We start from the raw sequence: 8,518 nt of genomic DNA on the forward strand, positions 1-8,518 counted from the left end.
AATTTATTTCCTTCTCTTTTCTTCTTTTAGAGTTGTTAGATGTTTACTTTAGAGTTTTATTCTCATGAATAGTGACTTATTTTATTTAATTATATCAGACTAAAAAGACAGTAGTTCTTTTAACTAAAGACTATTACATAATCTATCATTTTATTAGTTATCATATGTAGCTGTGATGAAGATTGTCACTCATAAATTTACAGGTAATAAGAAATTCTTTTATTTTAAATTTATGTATTGAAAATATGTGTTTCTTAGCTACAATGTAATCTCCTTGATGGTAATTATAATTTAGAAAGTACAAGTCTATCGCTGTATATCATTACTTCTGCCAAAAGTGCTTTGGTAAATCTTTGCTCTTTTGACTTGAATATCTACAATTAATCCTTAGAAGTCTTTAGCAGCCTCAACAGTTAAAAGCATAATATCTCATCTTCATTTATAGATCTACGTCTCTGGTTTTTTTTTTGTATAAATATTTTAACAAATGAAACTGTATTACTTTAACTAAAAAAGGGTATCTTCTTTTTTGTCATCACCATAGCTCACCTCAATAGTTAGAAAGATGACGGTATAAACACTATTATCTTTATCTAGAAGAGACAAAAAGGCCCTGTTGGTTTCTTCTATATGACTATTACTAAACAGAATGTATTAGTGATTGTTCAGTAAAAAGATTATGAGATAGTTTAAAGAGCTTTATTCTTGGAATTCGGTTTTTAGACGTGTCGATTGCATAACAGAAATAGTATCGCCATGTCAACCAGACTTCAAATTGCCCCTTGACCAGATAAAAAAAAAAAAAATGGTATGGCAACTAGGTTGCCAAGTGTAACTGATATGAATTTATAGACTGTTGGACATTTTTTAGCCAATTCAAATTAAATGCATATTTACCTCATTGTGAAAATAGGAACTGACACATTCTTTTGAAATGTCATCTGGGAAGCTACAAGCATAAAAATTAAAGATATATATGTTTAGAGAAGCCAAAGTAGATTTAAAAAGAAATAATCATGGCTATTATTTGGATACATTATTAATGCCATCAACATGATCTTGAGCCTTTCAACCTTTTTTTCCACTAGTAAAAATGAACTTTGCAATAGACAAATCTATAGTTGGAGATTTAAATATTCATTTTTCAATAACTTGACCTAATAATCAACCACCTTGACCTAATTTACATTTACAGAACACCCTATACAAAGCAGCCAAATATACATTCTATTCAAGTACATAATAACGTTTAACAAAGACAGATGATATTCTGGACCAGAAAGCAAGTTTCAATAAATTTAAAAGGACCTAAGTCATACAATTTATGTTCTCTGACTATAATAGAATTAAATTAAAAATCAGTAACTTAAAGATCTCTGAAAAGTTCCCAAATATTTGAAAATAACAATAATAATAAAAATTCATAAATCAAAGAAGATCGAAAAGTAAATTAGAAAATATTTTGAAATGAATAAACATAAATGGAAAATTTAAAAACATAAAATATCTAAATTTGTGGGATGGTGCTAAAGCAGCACTTTGGGGTAAACGTACAGCCTTTAGTACCTAAAGCCTTTAGTACCTAGAATAAAAAGAAATTTTCATACCAATGACCTCAGATTCAACCTTTTTTTTTTTTTAAAGGAAATGAATCTCAAAATAAGCAGAAGAAAAAAAAATAACAATCAGATCAATGAAACAGAAAATAAAAAGCAATAGAGAAAATCAATGAAACCAAAAGTTGGTTCACTGAGAAGACACAACTGATAAACTTCTTACCATACTGATCAGGAAAAAATTTTTTAAAAGAGAGAGATATAACTAATTACCAATATCAGGAATGAGAGAGGTGACATGACACGACTATTGTTAAAATATTTGCTTTTTCTGCATTGAATGATATGATCGCATAATTTTTATCCTTCATTTTCTTTATGTGATGTATCACAATAACTGATTTGCAAATATTGAACCAGGCTTGCATCCGGGAATAAATCCTTTGATCATGGTGTATGATCTTTTTAATGTATTGCTGGATTCAGTTTATGAATATTTTGTTAAAATTTTGTTTTTGCATCTATGTTCATCAGGGATATTGGTTTATAATTCTCTTTTTCTATAATGTAATTGTCTATCTTTGGTATCAGGTTAATGCTGGCCTTGCAAAATGAGTTTGGGTGCCTTCTCGCCTCTTCACACTTTTGGAATAGTTTCAGAAGAATAGACATTCTTTTTTAAATGTCTGGTAAAATTCACTTGTTCAGCCATCAGGTTGAGGACTTTGGTTTGTTGGGAGTTTTTTGATCACTAAATCAACTTAGTAGTTATTGTTCTGTTCAGATTTTCTGTTTCATCCCAATTCATCCTTGGAAGATTGTATGTTTCTAGGAATTGATCCATTTCTTTTAGGTTGTCCAATTTGTTGACATATAATTGTTTGTAGTATTTCCTTATAATTCTTTATATTTCTGTAGTATTAGTTGTCATTTCTCTTTCATTTCTGATTTTATTTGAGCCCTATATTTTTTTTACAATGAGTCTGGCTAAAGGTTTATCAATTTTGCTTATATTTTCAAAGAATCAGCTCTTTGTTTCAGTGATCTTTTCTATTTCTTTCAGACTCTATTTCATTTATTTCAACTCTGATCTTATTTCCTTCCTCTTACTTACTTTGGACTTTACTTGTTGTTGTTGTTGCTGCTGCTGCTGCTGTTCTTGTTGTTTCATTAGGTGTAAAGTTAGATTGTTTATTTGAGACTTGGTTTCTTGAGGCAGGCCAATATTGCTATAAATTTTCCTCTTAGAACTGCTTTGGCTGTGTCCCATAGATTTGGGATTGTTGTATTTTTATTTTCATTTGTCTTAAGGTACCCTTTGATTTATTCCTCGATTTCATTGTTAGGCCATTCATTATTTAGTAGCATGTTATTCAGCCTCCACATGTTTGTTTTTCAGTTTTCTTCTTGTAATTGATTTCTAGTTTCATACTGCTATGATTGGAGAAAATGCTTGATATGATTTCAATTTTCTTAAATTTACTGAGGCTTATTTTGTGGCCTATCATGTGGTATAGTCTGAAAAATGTTCCATGTACACTTGAGATAAATGTATATTCTGCTGCTTTTGGGTGAAATATCTTAAAAAATATCTATTAAGTCTATTTGGTCTAATCTGTCATTTAAGCTCATTGTTTCTGTATTGATTTTCTCTCTAGACGATCTATCCATTGATGTCAATGTGTGTAAAAGTCCCCACTGTGACTGTATTATTGTTGAACACTCCCTGTATGTCCGTCAATATTTGCTTTATTTATTTAGGTGCTCTTACATTGGATGCATTGATGTTTATGAGAGTTATGTCATCTTGTGGGATTGATCCCTTTATGATTATAAAATGCCCCTTTTTGTCTCTTGTCACAGCCCTTGTTTTAAGTCTATTTCTTTCTGATACAAGCATTGCTAATCCAGGTTTTTTGTTTGTTGATTGCCTTTTGCATGAAATAATTTTTTCCATCCCTTTGTTTTCAATCTGTGTGTGTCTTTCAATCTGAAGTGGATCTCTTGTAGGCAGTGTATAAGTTTTGTGTTTTTTTAATCTATTCAGCCATCTTATGTCTTTTAATTAGAGCATTTAGTCCATTTATATTTAAAGTAATTAATAGGTATGTAATTATCACCATTTTATTGTTTTCTTGTTGTTTTTGTAGCTCTTCTGTGTTCCTTTCTTATACTCTTACTCTCTTCTCTTATATGTCAATGACTTTATAGTGTCATGTTTGGATTCCTTGCTCTTTACATTTTGTATATCTCTTGTACATTTTTGGTTTGTGGTTACCATGTGTTTTCTATATACCAAACCATGTTCATGGCAGTCTATTTTAAGTTAATGGTCACTTAAGTTTCAACACATTCTAAAATCACTACAATTTTTACTCACACCCTCCACACGGGACTACATCAAACTAAAAAAATTGTTGCACAGCAAAGGAAACTATCAACAAAATGAAAACACAACCTACTGAATGAGAGGATATATTCATCAACCATACATCCATTAAGGGGTTAATATCCAAAATATATAAAGAACTCATATACTTAACACCAAAAAACCCAAACAATCCAATTTTTAAAAAATAGGCAGAAGACCTGAATAGACATTTCTCCACAGAGGATATACATGTAGCCAATAGACACATGAAAAGATGCTTAACATCACTAATCATCAGGGAAATGTAAATTAAAATTACAATGAGATATCACCTCACACCTGTCAGAATGATTATCATCAATAAATTAACAAACAATTGTTGGCAAGGATGTGGAGAAAAAGGAACCCTTGTGCACTGCTAGTGGGACTGCAAATTGGTAAAGTCACTATGGAAAACAGTTTAGAGATTCCTCAAAAAATTAAAAATAGAACTACCATATGACCCAGCAATTCCACATCTGGGTATTTATCTGAAGAAATCCAAAACACTAATTTGAAAAGACATATTGCATTCCCATGTTCATTGCAGCATCATTTAAAACAGCCAAGATACTGAAGCAACCTAAGTGTCCATCAATAGATGATTGGATAAAGTTGTGATATATATATTCAATGGAATATTACTCAGCCATAAAAAAGAATGAAATCTTGCCATTTGTGGCAACATGAATGGACCTAAAGGGTATTATGCTATGTGAAATAAGTCAGATAAACACAAATACAATATAATTTCACTTATATGTGGAATTTCAAAACCAAGAGAAGTGAATAAAAGAGAAAGATAGATGTAGAGAACAAATTGATGGTTGCCAAATAGGAGGGGGTTTAGAAGGATGGCTGAAAAGCGGGGAGGAATTAAAAAGTACAAATTGGTAGTTTCAAAATTGTCATGGGGATGTAAAGTATAGCATAGGGAATATAGTCAATAATATTGCAATAACTATATGGTGTCAGATGAGCACCAGACTTACCCAGGTGATCACTTTGTAAGTCTAATCAGTATGTTGTATATCTGAAACTAATATAATATGGTATGTCAAGTTTAAATTTTTTAAATATAAACAAAAACCATTTGATCATTTCACTTAATTTCCCTTACATTTCTGTCCCTCAAGCCTCTGCTTGTTCTCTGTATTTGCTCTCCTTTCAGCTACTTTCAATTAGCTTTCCTTTCTTATTTTTCTTCCATTTTAAAAACCTGGTTTGTATAAACTCAGATTTCATTTTTCATTGTCTTCCTATTTTCCTTTTTAAGTATTGTTTTGTGCTTTGAATCCTGGTTTTGTATAGAAAATTGCTTCATCTTCTGTCTCTGCACTCCTTCACTGGCAGATTACTTTCTATAAAAATGGCTGCAAGTGTGTTTCTTCTTGTAGTACCTCTTTTCCTGTTTCTCAAGATTTTGTGACAAATCTACTTGAAAAAAGCTTCTACCATTAGTCTACAAAAACAATCCCATTGGTTTAAATAAGTGAATGTTGATTTTGTACCATAGTGGCACTTACTATGGGCTTTGTCTAAATTTTAGAGCCAGGAGCATTCTGCTTCAGTATGCTCACTAACTGGTATTTAATATTCACTGTATTCTTCCTTGTCTTGTTTGGGGTTATTTAGATCGCCTAAATTCACTGAAAATGAAGTTCAAGTTTTTGTTTTGTGCTCTTCTTGTTGCTTTTGGGTGATGTTCAAGGGAAAAAAAAATATTTTTAAATTGGTTATTTCTTCTACTTAAATTGTTTTTTAGTAAAAAGTTTATGAAGCACACTAGTCTTATAAGAATAACAGTTTATTTTGGAAGTATTAAGTATTTTAATTGTTCAGAACTTTCTAGAGATAAAAAACCTTAAAATTTAATTGCCATTTCAAAGGATTTTTGCTGATATAGTGATACAATATTGCATTAGTAAACATAACATACATAAATAGTCCTGAGAACTAATTTTATTGTCATATCATTTATTCCAATATAGAGTATTAAATTGACATATTTATCATCCTTTTGGAAAATGAATTTATGGAAAATATGGTTGTCTTGATTCTACACACAACTTAAAGAGAAGAAAAATAAAAGTTATAGAGTACTAATTAGGAAGGTATGAAATTTTAGACATCGAGCTGCACTCCAGAAAAAAATTAAGAATTTTATTTAAAAATATCATTACATTCTAGAAAACTGAGACATTTTTTGACTTAAATTTTTACCAAGTACAAGTTTGTTTTGCCATTACCTGCATGGAGATATGAAGGTTAAACCCATGAAGGTTTTCTGGCTTGGTGAGAGAAAGTTGAATAGAAACCAACCTTTAGAATTACATCTTTAGCTACTTCAGTCTCAGCTAAAATTGTCAAACCAAACACATACTCCTGTGAGCTCCAGGAAATCCATTATCACACTTCTTCTAATCATTTCAATATACTAGTAGTCTTTTCTGTTTCAGTTCTAATTCAAATAATACTTTTAACTTCAAATGGCTTCAAAAATTATTTTTGAAATAAAGGAACATCTTTTTCAGAAAATGTTCAAAGTTTTATAGTGAAGAATGAGTTTTATAAATATAAATTACTCGGGAATACTAGAAGGTCATGTCAATTTACTGTTATAATAAAGCCTCTCTGATACTTAGCTAGGCTGTTGATTACATTATGTCTATTCTTTCTATGTAAATCAATTAGAATCATTTTAAAAGTACTTTAGTTTTGAATACATAATGTGGGCACAAGGTACAAAATTCAAAAGAAACAAAAGGGAATCAGTTCAACACAACCTCTCAGCCATTCCATCTCTCTACATAGAGACACCCCATTGTCTCCAATGCCTCTTAGAGGTTCCAGAGGTAATTCCTGCACACACACACACACTCTTTTAAACACAAACAGTAGAAATCTATATACATTTTTCTGTACCTTACGTTTTCTATTCAACAACATATTTTGACAATTACTCCAGATCAAATGGAAATGCCTTATTCTGCCGAACAGCTGCAAAGTATTGTATGGGTGTGTCATGACTCATAATTAGTCTTCTATTGTTCATTTAGATTATTTCTAACCATTTGCTAGTACTATCATTGTTGACATTAATATTCTTTTGAATTTCACATGTTTAAGTATATTTGTAAGATAAACTCTAATAAGTGAAAATGCTGAGTAAAAGAGTACATTTGTTATAATTTTGATAGGTATTGTTAAATGACTTTAATAGAACTACAGAGGATGTCAAACTTGACTCACAAGATCAATTTTGAGAGTGCTTATTCTCCCCAAACTTTCACTGATGTATTTTCAAATATTCTGACCCTTGCTTTTTTTTTTTTTTTTTTAGGCGAGGCAACCCTTGCTTGACCTCACAGATTGCAAGGACCTTGTCATCTTACAATCCCTTATTTTTTATTTCTTACACCTACAGCACCTGTTCTTCCTAGGTGGTCTCCCATCCAAGTACTAACCAGGCCCGACCCTGCTTAGTTTCTGAGATCAAATGGGATCGGGCTTGTTCAAGGTGGCATGGCCATAGATGCCTTACTATTTTTAAGGGTGAAAAAAAGTATCTTTTTAGTTTTAACTTAAATTTCATTTTTTCCCTTTCAATATAAAGAAATAGGTAAAGCTTCCAATGCTCACTCTCTTTACCCCTCATTTACATGAGCCATCCCCCCTCAAACTCATGAAGACCTTCCCAACAATTTCTATGTCCGTCCTTATTTTCCATCATCTTCATATAATCTTATACATAAATATATCTGAATGTTACAGTACATATATGGTTTTGACATTTTTGTTTTACAAAAATGTGATAATCATGCTATTTATTCCTTTCTGTTTTCCTTTTCACATTTAATTATAACTACAAGATAATTGGCCTAGCTTTAATTTATATTTTTCACTTGCTCCATAATAAAAGATATAAATACATATTTTTCAATCATTCCTGTATTGTTGAACATTTACTTTGTTTTTAGACTTTTACCTTTATAAATGATGGCACAAACATGCTAGTTCATGTATCTTTGCATATTTAAAAATTATACTTATTATATCTGTAATATATAAATTCACTTATTTTGGGATCTATGTCTTAATTCTCTGTTTTGTTTTGCTGGATTATTTACCTATTTATTTTCCTATAACACATTTATGTTAAAATCAGGGACCATAAAATAAATTCTAATTCCTGGTAAAACTAGTCTTCCCTCCTGATTCCTTTTCATATATTAGTTGGCTCTTCTTGGTAATACATTATTTTATACATATATTTATATATATCTTATAATCATAGTTACCAAAAAAATGAGATTCTAGTCAAAATTACCTTAAATTTATGCACTAATTTTGGAAGAATTAAATCTTATTTTATGTCTCTCTCTTAAAAGCTGGATTATAAATTTTCATTGGTTCCAATCTTGTTTTATGTTCTTCAACATATTATAATTTTAAACACAGCAGTTCCATGACCCTTTTACCAAATTCATCATAAATAATGATATATTATGGTACTATTACAGATAACATATTTTGAAATTATATTTATATG

General features: G+C 30.4%; 1 pseudogene; it reads right to left on the bottom strand.

Moving 5' to 3' along the window:
- Nucleotides 1–7,384: 7,384 nt before the first annotated feature.
- On the bottom strand, nt 7,385–7,503 carry LOC111738553 (annotated as a pseudogene).
- Between the last annotated feature and the right edge of the window lie 1,015 nt (nt 7,504–8,518).

Source organism: Pteropus vampyrus, unplaced genomic scaffold (assembly GCF_000151845.1).
Source record: "Pteropus vampyrus isolate Shadow unplaced genomic scaffold, Pvam_2.0 Scaffold39, whole genome shotgun sequence".
Taxonomy (NCBI): domain Eukaryota; kingdom Metazoa; phylum Chordata; class Mammalia; order Chiroptera; family Pteropodidae; genus Pteropus; species Pteropus vampyrus.